The sequence below is a fragment of the Mirounga leonina genome, unplaced genomic scaffold (assembly GCF_011800145.1).
Source record: "Mirounga leonina isolate KUSES-001 unplaced genomic scaffold, KU_Mleo_1.0 Mir_128, whole genome shotgun sequence".
Classification (NCBI taxonomy): Eukaryota; Metazoa; Chordata; class Mammalia; order Carnivora; family Phocidae; genus Mirounga; species Mirounga leonina.
Genome location: NW_023270320.1, coordinates 2494567 through 2511997, shown reverse-complemented (window position 1 = coordinate 2511997; position 17431 = coordinate 2494567). Strand labels below are relative to the sequence as shown.

The 17431-nt window shown below is 39.1% G+C and overlaps 2 protein-coding genes across 3 annotated transcripts in view; one reads left to right on the top strand and one right to left on the bottom strand.

Annotated features, from left to right (window-relative positions):
• The window catches only part of KAT6A (lysine acetyltransferase 6A), a 107860-nt gene extending 107570 nt beyond the window's left edge, over positions 1-290 (bottom strand). The window contains exon 1 of the mRNA XM_035003953.1: positions 207-290. The gene's annotated coding sequence lies outside the window, so the exon portion shown is untranslated. The remainder of the gene's footprint in view (positions 1-206) is intronic.
• AP3M2 (adaptor related protein complex 3 subunit mu 2) overlaps positions 241-17431 on the top strand; it is a 97107-nt gene continuing 79916 nt past the window's right edge. For both annotated transcript variants that reach the window (XM_035003961.1, XM_035003960.1), the window contains exon 1: positions 241-291. The gene's annotated coding sequence lies outside the window, so the exon portion shown is untranslated. The remainder of the gene's footprint in view (positions 292-17431) is intronic.

The following is a 17431-nucleotide window of genomic DNA, read 5'->3' as shown; positions in this document are numbered from 1 at the left end:
GGGGGAGCCGGGCGCCGGCCGGGCGCGAGGGGGCGGCCTCGGCGCCCCAGCCCGAGGCCTGGCGCAGAGCAGCGGGAGGCGGCGCAGGCCGCGGCGGGGCCTGCAGCGGCCCGCCGACCCCGCGAGGCGGCGGAGCGGGCCCCCGAGGGGCTCAGCCTCGGGCTCGACGGCCAGGGGCGGTCGCCGGTGGCTCCTCGGCTACTTACCGGGGGGGAAGAGAGCCGGGATCCCGGGGCCCCGGGCCGGACCGCGGAGATGCCCCAAACTGACACGGCCGCCATCTTGGAGACAGTGAGCCCCGGCCGGGGGGAGGGGAGGCGAGGCGGCGGAACAGCCGCGGGGGGAGGGGAAGCGTCGCGAGGGAACGGCTGCCTGGGGGAGGGAGCGGGAACAGCCTGGGAGGGAGGCGAGGGGGGAGGGAGAAGGGGAGGCACGAAGGGGGGCCGGCGAGGAGCGGGAAGAGCTGCGCCGAGAGCCAGGAAAGGCCGGAGGGCGGGGCGGGACAGGAGAGAAGAGCCGGCCGGGCAGGTCACGTGGGGCCGGTACAAAAGGCCAAAGCCAAAGTGGGAGGAGGACCTGATAGGCCCCAGGCCAACAACTGGGGGTTCCTTCTCTTCTTTCTCACGCTGTTAGGTCAGGCGGATAGCGGGAGGAGGAGATGGTGTATCCCCATTACACAGCTGGGGAAGCTGAGGACAGGCGCATGGGTGGGGTGGCTTCAGTATGGCACGGAAATCCGGTGGCCAGACGATCTGAACTCCTGATGATGTCTGTTTACAGTTAGCAGATCCTCCCTCCCCACTTCTGTGCCCTCACCCTACTTCCACAGTGACTCTCCTGGAACCCGAGGTCGAGAGCTGGGGGAGTGGGGAGGGGACAAAGGGCGGGAGGAAGTTGCCTCCCTTTATTATTCCCTTTTTGCTCTCACTAGCACCCCACATATCTCACCCTACTGTATGTAGGAAAGAGTAGGTGCAGTGAGGAGGGGAAAAGGGTGGAAACTTAGACACCCATAGCAAGCCCTTTCACCACAATGACTTCATCCTCCCCACAACGGAGAGTCTTGTTGGACCTTACCAAGCCATTTGTATAGGAAACAGCAAAGACTTGGGTCCGGTGACTTGCACAAGGTCACACAGCTCTTGTGTGGCACACATCTGAGTTTGAAGCCTTGATCTCTTTTGTTCCACTGTCTTCTACCCATGCCCTATGCAGAATTGCTTTTTTCCGAATTGATAGCTGAACCATGAACTGGCACTTCTCATGGCCTGTTTTCTACTGGCGACATGTATGTTTCTTTGTCTTGTCTCTCGTCTAGTTTAATCTCCTTAAGGCAGAGATTGAGTCATACTTTTTTTTTTCCTGCAGTAAGTGACAAACGAATAGACATATTAAATGCTTAATAATTTTTAGTGGAAGTGTTTTCCTGCTACTGGACTTTTTTTTTTTTTTTTTAAGATTTTATTTATTTATTTGAGAGAGAGAATGAGAGAGAGAAAGCATGAGAGGGGGGAGGGTCAGAGGGAGAAGCAGACTCCCTGCCGAGCAGGAAGCCCAATGCGGGACTCGATCTTGGGACTCCAGGATCATGACCTGAGACGAAGGCAGTCGCTTAACCAACTGAGCCACCCAGGCGCCCTCCTGCTACTGGACCTTTAACTGCTTTGTGCCCCGCCCCCATGTAGACTGTCCTCCCTACCACCTCCTAATTTCATCTCAGCTTTACCTTTTAAAGACCACCCCTTCACTCACTGTTTTAACTTTGATTTGTATTTTCTTTCTGAACTTTCATAATATTGACCATTTGCCTTATTCCTTTGGCACTTGATATGTTGCTCTTGTATACATTTTATGAATATATTCCCAGACATATGCTCTTTGGGAATGCCTCTGTATCTCCAGTGGCATAGGATTATACAAGCAGTACAGACTCAAAAAAAAAAAAAAAAAATGTTCCTACTGAGTGAACATTTCTTCAGTCACTAAGAAAAAGATGGAATTTTTATCCCCAAAACCAGCCCTGCCTCATTTATCTCTTTAGCTTTTATCCGTTCTAATCCTTAGCCTTATTGTTCTATACCACAGGCCGTCTAGATCATTCAGTAATAACATAGGAATTTATATCTTTAGATGATAGTCCAGCCAACTCCATATTCTAGTATTGACACTGATAACATAAGTGTGGTGTGGTGAGATTTACTGAATCACTCTTCATCATTTACTTCCAAGCCACATCCCCAAATGAGAGGAATTTGGGAATACAAAATAATGTGTTAGAAAGGATATTTTCCATCCTAGATGAATTAGACAGATGAAGTCTTAGGTAAAATGGGAGCTCTTTGTAATGGAAATCATCCAGAAGGAAAAAAAATGTGGTGGGAGAGTGGGGATTCTCTTAGAAGAATAAAATAAGGTTTTATTTCCCAAAAAGGACAGATGAAGTCATATTAATAGAAAATGAGTTCTTCATATGAGACTAGTATGTGGTCTTCACAAGAAAAATAATGCAGAGATGAGTTGTGTTTGCTTTTTGATAATTTGGAAGAAAACTAACCGTAGCCATTCCTGTGAAAAGAACAAGCTGGAGTTTAAGCACATAGTAGCAAGAATTTAAAACAATTTACAACTGGGGTGCCTGGGTGTCTCAGTCGTTAAGCATCTGCCTTCGGCTCAGGTCATGATTCCGGGGTCCTGGGATTGAGCCCCACATCGAGCTCCCTGCTTGGCAGGAAGGCTGCTTCTCCCTCTCCCACTCCCCCTGCTTGTGTTCCCTCTCTTGCTGTGTCTCTCTCTGTCAAATAAATAAAATCTTTAAAAATAAATAAAACAATTTACAACAACAAAGCACAGTTTAGCTTTTCAAACAACTTCCATAGAGAGTCTTTGCTTTACATTTGCATATTTAATGGCACATTCCAGAGGTCATCTCAAAATAAAAGGTTTGCCACAAAGATCAAAGCCCTCATCTTTTGCATGTTAAAAACAATCCCTAGCACTGAAAGGACAGCTTTTCTTGGTTCAAATTTTAGTCAGAATTCAGCTCTGGGGGACTGGCAGCTCAAAGTTACTTACCCTGTCCACATTTTGCTCTAGAAAGCCCTGCCTTTTCAGTTATATTTGTTAACTACATTTTTTTTTAAGATCTTATTTATTTATTTATTTGAGAGAGAGAATGAGAGAGAGAGCACATGAGAGGGGGGAGGGTCAGAGGGAGAAGCAGACTCCCTGCCGAGCAGGGAGCCGGATGCGGAACTCGATCCAGGGACTCCAGGATCATGATCTGAGCCGAAGGCAGTCGCTTAACCAACTGAGCCACCCAGGCGCCCTGTTAACTACATTTTATACAGAGTTCAGCTAAGCCGAAAATAGGAAGGCTGTTGTATCCTTGTTTCAACAGGAAAAGTTTTAGTCCATTTATATTTAGTATAATTACTGCTGTATTTGGATTTATACATGCCCTCTTACTATTTATTTCTTTTTGCCCACTTATTCATATCCCTTATTCTGTTCTTTGTTGCCTTCTTTTGAATTAAAATATTTTCATTATGCCATTAACCTCCTCTATTAGCTTATTAATTACACATTCTTTTAGAAGTCAGAGATTACAACATGACTCTTTGACTTCTTACACTCTGATATAAATGATTACTTGTACCACTTCCCCAAGAATGCCAAAACCTTAAAATACAATGCTCCCACTTACGCCTTCCCCTTTTGTGTTTATTTTTGTCATAGATTTTAATTGTGCATATATTTTAAGCCATACAAGATTTATAATCATTTTTCTGTACAGTCAATACTCATTATATTTACTTACACATTTATCCTTTAAGGTACACCTTGTTCCAATACGCATTTATATGCTTCTGACTGGAATTTTTTCCTTCTGTTTGAATAATTCCTCTATTAAGAGCAGGTCAACTGGTGACAAGTTCTCTCCACTTGCTGGGTGTAGAAATTCTAGTTTAGTAACTTTTTTTCCCCTCAGCATTTTAAAGATGTCACATGGGGCTCCCTGCTCAGTGGAGAGTCTGCTTTTCCCTCTCCCTCTGTCCCTCCCCCTGCTTGTGCTTGCTCTCTCTCTCTCAAATAAATAAATAAAATCTTAAAAAAAAAAAAAGATGACCCCTAGTTTCCATCATTTCTTTGTCACTCTTGAAAAATAATGTATCTTTTCTCCTAGCTCCTCTTGGTATTTTTTTTCTTTAGTTCTCAACAGTTTTCCTGTGATATGTCTAGATGTGGTTTTCTTTGTACTTATCCCACTTGGGTTCTGAGGTGGGATGAGTGCCTCTCAAGGAGTTCCTTGAATCTGTAGTTTGATAACTTTTATCTGTTTTAGAATACTCTTGGTCACTATCTCTTCTTATCTCTCTTTTCCTTTTAGGACTTCAGTTATACATATGTCAGAATTTTTCACTCTTTACCATCTGCATTTCCTGTCATCTTTTCTGCCTCTTTGTGCATGAGTCTGTATATTTTGTACCTATCTATCTAAATCTTCTCTTCAATCTGTTTGTTGAGTTCTTTAAAAAAAAAAGATTTTATTATTTATTTGACAGAGAGAGACACAGTGAGAGAGGGAACATGAGCAGAGGGAGTGGGAGAGGGAAAAGCAGGACTCCCGCTGAGCAGGTAACCCAACGCGGGGCTCGATCCCAGGACCCTGGGATCATGACCTGAGCCAAAGGCAGACGCTTAACCGACTGAGCCACCCAGGTGCCCCTGTTTGTTGAGCTCTTAATATTGGTCATTTTATTTTTAAGTTCTAGAATTTTCATATGGTTTTTTTATTTTTTTATTTTTTTATTTTTTAAGATTTTATTTATTTATTTGACAGAGAGAGACACAGCGAGAGAGGGAACACAAGCAGGGGGAATGGGAGAGGGAGAGGCAGGCTTCCCGCGGAACAGGGAGCCCAATGCGGGACTCGATCCCAGGACCCCGGGATCATGACCTGAGTCGAAGGCAGACGCTTAACGACTGAGCCACCCAGGCGCCCTTCATATGGTTTTTTTAAAAAAAATAAAATCCAATGCATTTGGAGAAATTCTCTTTTTATTTATTTTCTCCACCTTTACCTATACTTTCTTGATATATCAATCCTAGCAATTTTAAATCTTTCTGATCATTATAATAGCTAGATCTTCTGTGGGTCTATTTCTATTGTATATTCTTTCCATTGGTTTTTGGTCATTTTGTTTTTACTGGCTCTTGGCCTGCCTGGTAATTTTTAACAGAATGTCACACATTAAGTATGAAAAATTACAGAGGCTCTGGATAAAATTATCTTCATTTAGAGGCTCTGTCCTCTACAAAGTAGTTAAAATGAGAGCTGAATACCTTAATCAGAAACTGAACTAACTTGAGGTTGGGTTTTGGCAAGGTTTAATCCACCTCTTTTTTGCTTCTGTTCCTATAGCTCAGCCCTCCAGGTGTTCCAACTGAGAATCTTGTGTGTTCCCTGGGGCCCTTGACACCCATGGATACTGAAGTCTAATCTTCATTTCCTCAGAATCATGAGACTGCAAAAAAAAATCCACTCTGCTTTTCAGAGGTTTTCTGCTTGGTAGCTTAGCTTTCTTTCCCATTCATCTTCAGAATTTGGCAAGTGACCTGTGGGAATCTAGCAGAGTACTGGGCTCATTCACCTTTCCCTTCTCACTGAGAATCTGGCCTTTTTGGTCTTTATGTTTTTCTCTCCAACCTTGGTTAACTGCCAAAATCCCTGTGGGCATTTTTGCCTCTTAGTGCCACTTTCTTGCTTCTGTTCCAAAACTCAGACTGGTCTTATGCCCAGAGTTTTCCTGAGGGACAAAGGTGCTGGAGAATATCATGTCACCTCTGGCTGTAGTTTCCCATTCTTTAATACTGTGTCCTCTTAAGTCCTGGTTGCCTCAGTTGTTCGCTGATGTCTCCAAATAGATGTCTTATATTTTATCTACTCACTTAATTGTTTTAAATTGGATCGTTGGTTGGCTGTAACTACCCCATCATATTCAGAACCAGGAAAAGTTTTAAAAATGAAAAGGTCTGGCCTTCCCTCTAATTAGAAGAATGTCTGAACAAGCCTTTGCCTAAGGTATCAAGATATAGTTTCCAGGGCGCCTGGGTGGCTCAGTTGGTTAAGCAACTGCCTTCGGCTCAGGTCATGGTCCTGGAGTCCCGGGATCGAGTCCCACATCAGGCTCCCTGCTTGGCGGGGAGTCTGCTTCTCCCTCTGACCCTGCCCCCCTCATGCTCTCTCATTCTCTCTCTCTCTCAAATAAATAAATAAAATCTTTAAAAAAAAAAAAAAAAGATATAGTTTCCAACACTGTGTGTATATCAAAATCACCTGAGTACTTTTTAATAAGTAAAGATTCCAGGATTCCACACTAAACCTACTAAATCTGAGTTTCTGAGAGAGAGATGAATTTAGCTCTATATTTTTAAAAACTCTTCAGGTAAAACTTCTGTTCTAGCCATGATTGAGTAATAGGGACTGGATTTGTCCTCCCCTCATAAACAACTAGAAAACCTGGCAAAAAGTATGAAACAATGGTTTTCAGACATTGGACAATAGACAGTATAAGATAGTAATCACTGGGGTGCCTGGGTGGCTCAGTTGGTTAAGCATCCAACTCTTGATTTTGGCTCAGGTCATCATTTCAGGGTTGTGGGATTGTAGGGCTCCATGTTCAGCATGAGTCTGCTTGAGATTCACTCTCTCCCTCTCCCTTTGCCCCTCTCCCTGCTTGTGCATGGGTGCGCATGCTCTCTCTCTCAAATAAGTAAATAAATAAAATCTTGGGAAAAAAAAGAAGATGGGGCACCTAGGTGGATTAGTCAGTTAAGTGTCTGACTTTGATTCAGGTATGATCTCAGGGTCCTGAGATCAAGCCCTGCTTCTGGCTCTGCTTCTCCCTCTCCCCCTACCTCTCCCCACCCCCCTCCACTCATGCTCTCTCTCTCTCAAATAAATAAAATCTTAAAAATAGAAAAAAAGACAGTGATCACTAAAACAAGAGAAGTGAATAAGTTGAGCCATATAATTGCTCCAGCCTACTGCTTTGAGAAGGTTTCTAGGCCATAGGACTGAGAATGGGGAGCCCAGAGCTCAGCAATATGGCTGAGTTGAGGAGGCTAATGTCAGAACTAAGGGAGAAAAAGACAGCTAACATTTGCAAGACAGAGAACCAGAAAGGAAAAAGATGCATATGTACAGAACTCAATATCTACAGAGGAGTCCTTTTAATTTGTGAATGAATATTGATTTGCACATTTTTGAGAAGAAACAAATTGGGGGAAAGAATCATTCAAAAAGGGTAGGTAAAACAATTCCCAGGATATCCATATAGATGGAAATAGTGCCTGTTTCCAGAAGCCAGGATAAAAAACTTCTATTTTTTTTAAAGATTTTATTTATTTTATTTGAGAGAGAAAGAGAGAGCATGAGGGGGGAGGGGCAGAGGGAGAGGGAAAGAATCTTAAGCAGACCCCAACACTGGGCTCGATCTCACGACCCTAAGACCACGACCCAAGCTGAAACCAAGAGTCGGACATTCAACGGACTGAGCCACCCAGGCACCCCTAGAAAAACTTTTAAACATTTAAGGCCTTAGATAGAGTCCTTAGGAGGACTTAATATTATTCTTCAGGATGAATTTATCCTATATTAGGGATTAGGGGAGAGATTTGAAGAAATAATGGCCGCAATATTGCCAAATTGAATAAAAACTATAAATCCACAAGTTCAAGGAGTTCAATGAACACTGAGCAGAATAAACAAAGTCATAGCCACACCAAGGCATATTTTAGTAAAATTGCTGAAAACCAATGATAAAGAAAAAAATCTTAACAGTTGCCAAGAAAAGAAAGACACATGATCTGTGAAGCAATAAAGAATTATACCAGATTTCTCCTTAGAAACTATACAACCAAGAAGAAAATGAAAAAAAAATCTTCAGATTTCTGAAAGACAAAAAGAAATCAATCTATAATTCTTTATTCAGCAAAAATACCTTTCAGAAATGGAGGGAAAATAGAGACTTTTTCAGACAAAAAGAAAAAAAAAGCTAAGACAAATTTATCCCTAGCTGACCTAAACTGCCAGAAATGTTGAAATTTTCTTCAGAAAGAAGAGGAAAAGATATATCCTTTATTAGATGGAAATTTGGATTTATGGAAAAGCATTAAGTGTACTGGAAATGAGAAATGTGTGGATAAGTGTATATATTCATCTAAATCTCTTTATATGATTGATTTTTTTTAAAGATTTTATTTGTTTATTTATTTATTTGACAGAGAGAGAAACAGCGAGAGAGGGAACACAAACAGGGGGAGTGGGAGAGGGAGAAGCAGTCTTCCCGCAGAGCAGGGAACCCGATGCGGGGCTTGATCCCAGGACCCAGGGATCATGACCTGAACTGAAGGCAGATGCTTAACAACTGAGCCACCCAGGCGCCCCTATATGATTGATTTTTAAGAGAAATTAATAACAATGTATGTAGAGTTTAAAACTTATGTAGAAGTAAAATGAATGGTACAGTTGTCTGGGGAAATAGGAGTTAACTGTTGCAAGGTTTTACAATGTACATGCAGTGGCATACTATTTGAAAGTAGACTGAGATAAGCTAAAGATGCATATTGCAAACTACAGAGTAACACCTAAAAGTAATAATAATAATTAAAAAACTAAGATATATCCAAAAGGCCAATACTGGAAATAAAGTAAAATCACAAAATTATGCAATCTAGAAGATAGGAAAATAAGAAAAAAGGAGGAAAGAACAGATGAGACAAATAGAAAGCTATAGTAAATGATAGATGTTGAGCTCAACCATATTAGGTATCTTTGATATAAATGGTGTAAATAACCAATTAAAAGATACAGATTACTGGGGCACCTGGCTGGCTCAGTAAAGTATCCAACCCTTGATCTCAGGGTCATAAGTTTGAGCCCCATGTTGGGTGTAGAAATTACTTTAAAAAAAAGAAGAAATTTTAAAAGTACAGATTATCAGATTGGATGAAAGTGTGAACCAAATATATAATGTCTGTAAGGAATAAATTTTAAATAAAAAGATATAAGTAAGTTAGAATTAAAAGAATGGGGAAAGATATACCATGCAAATACTTAATGAAAAGAATGCTGGAATTGTTATATTAATATTTTAAAAGTTATATTTTAGAACAGGGAATATTACCAAAAATAAAAAAGGATATTTTAAAGTGATAAAAGAGTTGATTCATCAAGAGGACATAACAATCATAAATGTACAGTTGACTCCTGAGCAACACTAGGGTTAGAGGTGCCAACCCAACACAGTCAAAAATCCATGTATAACTTCTGACTCTCCAAAAACTTAACTACTAATAGCCTTCTGTTGACTGGAAGCCTTCCTGATAATGTACAGTCAATTAACACATATTTTGTATGTTATATGTGTTATATACTGTATTCTTACAATAAGGTAAGCTAGAAAATCATAAAGAAAAAATACATTTATAATACCGTTCTGTATTTATTGGTGCTGTAAATTTATATCATCTGATTATGTCTATCAGTATCTACATCAATATTGTCTTATGTGATACAAAACACTGTAGATGTTATATATATTACTAACAAGGACAACAACAATAAAAAGATAATGTGAAAACAATTTCATATTTACTTACAGGGATAATGGTTCATGCATTGATAATAAAGAAGTGGCAATATGATTGCTTTATGGTACCCTACTGTAATCAATCCAATTGCTTCACAGTACCCTAGCTTATACATTAATGAATGAATCATTATACAATTTTTATGGCGTATAGTATTATCATCATATTTATAAGACAATATTGGGAACATTGTTATAGTTTTTTTTTTTTAAAGATTTTATTTATTTATTCATGAGAGACAGAGAGAGAGAGAGAGAGAGGCAGAGGGAGAAGCAGGCTCCCAAGGAGCAGGGAGCCTGATGCGGGACTCGATCCCAGGACCCTGGGATCATGACCTGAGCCTAAGGCAGACGCTTAACCATCTGAGCCACCCAGGCGCCCACATTGTTATAGTTTTTAAAAACCACTTACCTGTGATGATAAGCTGATAGTTTCTTCAATTACAATAGAGAAGGGTATACTGTATACTGATGTAATTCTTTGAAATTAAAATTATAAAACAGAAAACTAACACATTAATTTTATACTAAATATCACTCACCTTATGCCTACATAAGGATAGGCTATCCACTTCTATATAAGTCTTGCACATAATTTTTTTTTTCATTAAGTAGCCTCCACACCCAATGTGAGGCTTGACCTCATGACCTTGAGATCAAGTGTCATGTGCTCTGCTGACTGAACCAGCCAGGCCTCCCACACCTGATGTTTTGCACAATGAATACTTAGGCAATAATAGTGATGATGACACAAAAAGGTCTCATGTAGTTCTTGCCGTACAGTTATTAGATTTTCACACACAGACACATACACAAGAGATAAGTTTATTAACTGTATGGCATGATGATTATGTACTATCTATTTACTTACTATTTATTAAGTGAAAATTGATCATCATAAAGGCCTTCATCATCATCATCTTTTGTTGAGTAGGCTGAGGAGGAGGAGGAGGGTTTGGTTTTGCTGTCTCAGGGGTGGCAGAGGTGGAGGATGTGGAAGGAGGCAGGAGAGACAGACATGCTTAGTGTAACTTCCAGAAATACATCATGATTTCTGACTGTTTTGCTCTTTTATTTCTCTAAAACGTTTCTATAAGACACCAGCCCTTCTTCCAGTGTTTGCGTTAGTTTCAGTGTCGGTGTCGTAGAAGGGTCCATGCCATAAAAGAAGGGAAGAGTAGGCTTGAATAATCAGAATGCTTCTGCCAAATTGTCTCATGTCCATTTGTTTTCTGGCAGTGTTCCTTCTACGTCCCATCCTTCATTCTCTGGCACTGGTTCCGAAGCACTCATCTCCATCAAGTCATCCTCTGTTAATTCTTCTGCTGTGGTGTCTATTAGCTCGCGAATTTCTCCAAGATCCATATCTTGAAACACTCCACCATCCCCACCCCCCACATTTTTGGCCATATCCACAATCTCTTTCATGATTTCCTTGACTCGCTCTGTTGTAAATCCTATGAAGTCATGCACAACATCTGGACTCCGTTTTCTCCAGCAGGAACTTATTGTTTCAGGCTTAATGGTTTTCACAGCTTTTTCTATAACAACAATGGCATCTTCAGTGGTGTAATCCTTCCAGATTTTCATGATATTCTCTCTCTCAAGGTTCTCTTCCATAGCACTGACAATCCTTTTCACAGAGTACTGTGTATAATAAGCCTTAATGGTCTTTATGCCCCTGATCTAGAGACTGAATTAGAGATGTTGTGCTTTGGAGCAAGTAGACCACTTCTATGCCTTTGGTGTTGAATTCACTGGGATTCGGAGTAGGCAGGGGCATTGTCCAATAGCAAAAGAACTTTAAAAGGCAGCCCCCTACTGGCAAGGTACTTTCTAACTTCAGGGACAAAGCATCAACGGAACCAATCAAGAAAAGGGGTTCTCATTGTCCAGCCCTTCCTGTACAACCACAAGACTGGCAGCTGGTATTTATCTTTGCCCTTCAAGGCTTAGGGATTTGACATTTTTAGCCAGACCTCTTTCTGTAATATCAAACCATCCTTTGCTTGGCATTAACTTCTCCAGCTTTAGATCTTTCACCTTCCTTTTGCTTTGAGCTGTCATATAATAATTTCACTTTTCCCCAAATCATATTAGAGTCTATATGTTTGCCTTTCTTATAGCAATTCTGCACCCACGTAAAAGCCGCATTTTCAATATAAGAGGAAAAGGCATTTCATGCCTCCTGGAATAGCTGCAGCAATGGCTTCATGAATTTCCTTTTCTTTTTTTACAGTGGTCTTTACATTAGATTCATTTATCTTGAAATGGTGAGCAATTGCAGCTGCAGACCTCAATCTACCATACATATCAAGCAATTCAACATTTTCTTGTAGTGTCATGACTTATCTCTGCTTCTTGGGAGCACTTCCAGCATCACTAAGTGGCACTTTGTGTGGGTCCCATGGTGTTATTCAAAGCTTACCGTATTGCACTAAGCACAGTGAAAAATATAGAAGAACCACAAAATCACTTTTTACTGTGATACAGAATTTACTGGAGAGACAAACTGTTCACATGGAGATGATTAGCATCACATGGTGTTTTAAGCGGATACTTGCAACACTTGAGCTCACAATAGCAACAGGAGATGACTACAAAATTATTACAGTAGTACAGTATGTACTACAGTTAATTTTATACAGTTATGATTTAATATGGCATCTTCATGTTTGTTTACATTTCTCTCAACTGAATGGCACTATGTTTGGTCTGTAAGTGTTGGTGTGCATAAGTTTTGATGAATTTTAACTTTTTATCATTTGTATATATTTTATGATAGTAAATTATAAAATATACTAGTATCAACATATGATTTATGTACTCATGGCATGATTTTTCCTTAATTTTTCTGATATTTCTAAGCTACATAAACCTCAAATCTCCAAAAAGTTGTCCAACATTTATTAAAAAACAAAACAAAACTCATGTAAGTGGACCCATGCAGTTCAAACTGTGTTGTTCGAGAGTCAACAGTATATGAAACTAATAGCAGACCTTCAAAATGCTGAAGTAAACTATTTCCAGCAGATAGAAATGAAAAGATAGACAAATCTACAATTATATTTAAAATTTTCAACACTCCTATATCAGGAATTGATAAAAATCAGTAGACAGAAAATGAGTAATGATATGTAATCCTTGGAAAACATTGTTAACTAATTGAGGTTTGTAGAACTTCATACCCAACATCAGAAGAATCCACATTCTCTGCTAGGGCACACAAAATATTCACCAAAACTGACTATATTCTGGGTCATAAAACAAGTTCCAGCAAATCTAAGAGGATTAAAACTATACAAAGTATGATCTCTGATAAAAATAAACTGTATATTAATACAGAAATTTATCTTGAAAATCAGTAAATATTTGCCAATTAATCAACATATGGATCCAAGAAGAAATTGCAAGAGAAATTAGAAAATGTTTTGTTGAATGAAGATGAAAAGAAACATATCAAAATGTGTAGAGTCCAGTTAAGAAGAAAATTTAGAGCATTAAATGGTTCTATTAGAAGAGAAGAAATGGGGACGCCTGGGTGGCTCAGTCGGCTAAGCGTCTGCCTTTGGCTCAGGTCATGATCCCAGAGTCCTGGGATTGAGTCCTGCATTGGGCTCCTTGCTCAGTGGGGAGTCTGCTTCTCCAACTGCATGCCACTCCCCCTGCTTGTGCTCTCTCTCTCTCTCTCTCTGACAAATAAATAAATAAAATCTTAAAAAAAAAAAAAGAAAAGATGTCTCAAATCAATTAACAAGGCATCGACGTTAAGAAATTAGAAAAAAAAAGAGCAAATAACCCCCATTGTAAGCAGAAGGGAGGAAATATTAAAGAGCTACAATTGATGAAATAGAAAGCAGAAAAACAATAGAAAAAAAAAAACCAAGAGCTTGTTGAAAAGATTTTTAAAAACCATTAAATTCTAAGAAGACTGACTAGCAAAACAAAGAGAGGACTTGAATTAACAATATAAAGAATGAAAGGGGAGACATAACCACACATCCTCCGCACATTAAAAGAACAAAGGATTTTATGAACAGCTGTAGGCCAATACAGCATGGATTGAAAGACATAATCTACTAAAGGTCAGACAAGAAGAAACAGATCAATTGAATAACCCTACCTCTATTTAAGGGATGGAATTTATAGTGTAAAAGCCTTCCACAAAGATATTTCAGGCATATCTGGTCTCACAGGTAAATTCTACGAAACATTTAATAAATATATAAAACCAATTCCACATACATTCTTCCAGAAAATTGAAGGGAAGAGAATATTTCCAAACTCGTTTTCTGAGGTCAGATTACTCTAATTCCAATGCCAGACTAGAAAAGGAATTCCCTTCATGAACATAGATGCAGAGATCCAAAAACTCTCTTAAAATTTTCAGTGAATTGAACTAAAACAATATGGATAAATCTTGAAACATTATCCTAAGTGAAATAAGCCAGTCGCAAAGACAAAAACCATATGATACCACTTAGATGAGGTACCTAGAGTAGTCAGATTCACAAAGACAGAAAGTAGAATGGTGGTTGCTGGAGGCTGGGGGGGGGAGAAGAAATAGGGTGTTGTTGTTTAATGAGTACAGAGTGTCAGTCTTGCAAGATGAAGAGTCTGTGGATAAATGCTGGTGATAGTTGCATGCCAATGCGTGCCTAACAGCACGAAACTTATACATTTAAAAATGGCTGAGATGATAAGCTTTATGTTATGTGTATTTACCACAATTAAAAACAAATGAACTGATTTCTATATACCAGCAACAAGCAAATGAAGATGAAAATCTGAAGAACAATATATTTTACAATAGCATCAAAAATATGAAATATTTAGGGGTGCCTAAATATTTTAAGAGTGTGTGACTTTTGATCTTGGGGTTGTGAGTTTGAGCCCCACAGTGGGTGTAGAGATGACTTAAATTTAAAAACTTAAAAAATATGAAATATTTAGGGGTAAACCTAACAAAAGATGGGCAGGATATGTTCATTGGATACTAAAAAATATTACTGAGGAAATTTTTTTAAAGATTTTATTTATTTATTTGAGAGAGAGAGAGAGAACTAGTGGGGGGAAGGACAGAGGGAGAAGCAGACTCCCTGCTGAGCAAGGAGCCTGACATGGGGCTCGATCCCAGGACCCTGGGATCATGGCTTGAGCTGAAGGCAGACGCTTTAACAGACTGAGCCACCCAGGCACCCTGAAATAAATGTTTTAAAAATATTTATTTATTTATTTTAGAGAAAGAGCATGAGCGTGAGGGGACAGAGGGAGGGGAGAGAGACTCTCAAGCAGACTCAGAGCTGAGTGTGGAGCCTGGCACAGGGTTCGACCTCATGACCCTGAGGTCATGAGCCTGAGATAATGACCTGAGCTGAAACCAAGAGTCGGATGCTTAACTCCCAGGTGCCCCAACTGAGAGAAATTTTAAAAGACCTAAGAAAATGGGAAGATACACCCTGTTCTTGGGTTGGAAAACTGAGTATTGTTAGGATGTCAATTATTCCCGAATTGATTTATAGATTCAGTGCATTCATAATCATAATCCCAAAAGGATTCATTTGTAGAAACTGACAAGCAGATTCTAAAATTCTTTTTTTAAAAAATATTTATTTGAGAGAGAGAGAGAGAGAGAGAGAAAGAGCATGGGGGGAGGGGCAGAGAGAAACTCAAGCAGATTCGGCTCCGGTTGGGGCTCGATCTCACCACCCTGAGATCAGGCACCAGCTAAACCAAGAGTCAGGCACTCAACTGAATGCACCACCCAAGATAGTGCCCCCAGATTCTAAAATTCTTATCAAAATAAAAAAGAGGTGGAATTGTCATACAACTTTGAAAAAGAACAAAGTTGCAGGAGTCATATTGCCTGACTTTAAGACTTCCTGGGTTTTCTCATGCAGGGCATGTCAACCAATAGCCCTAATGCCTAAAATACTATTACGTAGGATTGTTGAGAGAATTTAAGTATTTACAATTGTTACACTAAAATAGTCTGTGTTACATAGTAAGCACACTATGGCATTAACTTTTATTAGTATTATTATTATAATATTCTACTTTGCATTTCCCTGATTACTAGTGAGACAGACTTTAAAAAAAAATATGGCTATTGGCTGCTTGAATTTTCTTTTCTATCAAGTTCTTGTTGTAGTCTTTTGCCTATTTCTCTATTGCATTGCTTGTATTTTTCTTTGTTCTTTATATATATGGGTGAACAAAAGCTCCTATTATTAAATTTACATAAATGTACCAATCCTTTCTTTTATCATTTATGTGGTGATAGTTGGTACCCTTGTGTTGCTTCTGATCTTACAAAAGGAATGCTTTCAAATTGAAGATGATATATACTGTAATTTTTGAGAATGCTCTTTATGAGTATGAAGAACTTCTATTTCCACATTGCTAAGTTTTTAACATTACCAAATGTTGGATTTTGTCAAATTCTTTTCCTATAACTAATGACATGATTGTTGATTTTCTCCTTTAATCTGTTGGATTTTGTCAAATTCTTTTCCTGTAACTAATGACATGATTGTTGATTTTCTCCTTTAATCTCTGAAGGTAATGGGTAGCAATGATTGTTTTTCTATTGTTAAAGCAAGTTGGCATTCCTGGGACAAACCCAACTTGGTCATGATATATGTTTTATAAATAGCAGGATTATATGCATTGATAATTCACTTAGGATTTGGGTGATTATGTCCATGAGTGAATCTGATCTATAATTTTTCTGTCTTGAATTATACTGGTCTGTTTTGGTATCAGAGTTACGCTGGCCTCATAAAATGAGAAAGGAGGGTTCCTTCTTTTTCTATTCTCTAGATAGTTTTCTAAAATAGAATTATTTGTTTTTTAAACATTTGGAAAAATTCACCTATAAAACCATTCAGACCGGTGGCGCCTGGGTGGCTCAGTCGTTAAGCGTCTGCCTTCGGCTCAGGTCATGATCCCAGAGTCCTGGGATCAGCCCCGCATCGGGCTCCCTGGTCTGCGGGAAGCCTGCTTCTCCCCCTCCCACTCCCCCTGCTTGTGTTCTCTCTCTCGCTGTGTATCTCTCTCTGTCAAATAAATAAAATCTTTAAAAAAAAAAAAAAAAAAACAACCATTCAGACCTAATGTTTCCTTTGTGGGAAAATGTTTGCATATTGATTCAATTTCTTAATGGTTGTCAAATTATTATGGTTTTCTATCTTTAATCAGTTTTGATATATTTTTCTAAGAGTTTGTCCATTTCATTTTCATTTTCAAGATGTTGTTTATAATATTCTTTTATAATCCATGTAATTTCTGTAATTGTTTATTATTCTTATTATTTATGTTTGCCTTCTCACCTTTGTTTCTTTAAAAATTATTGGCAGAAGTTTATCAATGCTTATAAATCTTTATAAATCAAAGTTTATAAATCTTTTCAAAGAACTTCTGGATTGTTGATCTTTTCTTTATCATAAATATTTTCTATTTCCTTTAGAGTTATTCTTTTGTTCTTTAACTTCTTTAACTTCTTGAGTGGGTACTTGGCACATTTACTTTCACCTTTTCTTCTCTTGTATATAAGAATTTAACACATCTAGGGGCACCTGGGTCAGTTTTGGCTCAGGTCCTGATCTGGGGGTTGTGAGATCAAACAGCAAGGAGTCTGCTTGAGATTCTCTCTCTCTCCCTCTGCCCCTCCCCGATGCTTGTGTGTGCATGCTCTCTCTCTCTAAAATAAATGGATAAATCTTCCCCCCAAAAAAGAAAATTTTACTTCTCTAAGTTTTGATATGTGGTATTTTCAT